This window comes from Arachis duranensis, chromosome 2 (assembly GCF_000817695.3).
Source record: "Arachis duranensis cultivar V14167 chromosome 2, aradu.V14167.gnm2.J7QH, whole genome shotgun sequence".
Taxonomy (NCBI): Eukaryota; Viridiplantae; Streptophyta; class Magnoliopsida; order Fabales; family Fabaceae; genus Arachis; species Arachis duranensis.
Window position 1 is genome coordinate 55,506,539 of NC_029773.3, and position 924 is coordinate 55,507,462.

The following is a 924-nucleotide window of genomic DNA, read 5'->3' on the forward strand; positions in this document are numbered from 1 at the left end:
AAAAGAAAATTACCTAATCTGAGCAACAAGATGAACCGTCAGTTGTTCATACTCGAACAATCCCCGGCAACGGCGCCAAAAATTTGGTGGACGAAATTGTGACCCTCTTTGTATTTGCATGAGATTTATTTAATGGCTATTGATTATGTGTGGACACAACTCCATTCATCTTAACCAGCAAGTGTACTGGGTCGTCCAAGTAATACCTTACGTGAGTAAGGGTCGATCCCACAGAGATTGTTGGTATGAAGCAAGCTATGGTCACCCTGTAAATCTCAGTCAGGCAGATTAAATGGTTTATGATGAGTTCAAAAATTAATAATAAACAGAAAATAAAATAGGATAGAAATACTTATGTAAATTAATGGTGGGGATTTCAGATAGGCGTGTGGAGATGCTAAAATCCTGTCGAATCTCTATTTTCTTATTACATTCATCCAATCCTTCCTACTCCTTTCCATGGCAAGCTGTATGTAGGGCATCACCATCATCAATGGCTACTTTTCATCCTCTCGGGAAAATGGTCCTATGCGCTGTCACTGCACGGCTAATCGTCTGGAGGCATCACCCTTGACAATGGCTACATCCCATCCTCTCAGTGAAAATGGTCCAAATGCTATGTCACAGCACGACTAATCATCTATCGGTTCTCAATCAGGGTGGAATAGAATCCATTGATTCTTTTGTATCTGTCACTAACGCCCAGCCTTCAGGAGTTTGAAGCTCGTCACAGTCATTCAATACCGGAAACCTACTCGGAATACCACAGACAAGGTTAGACTTTTCGGATTCCCATGAATGCTGCCATCTATCTAGCTTATACCACAAAGATTCTGTTGGGGAATCTAAGAGATATGCGCCCGGCCTAAGGTAGAACGGAAGTAGTTGTCAGTCACGCGCGTTCATAGGTGAGAATGATGATGA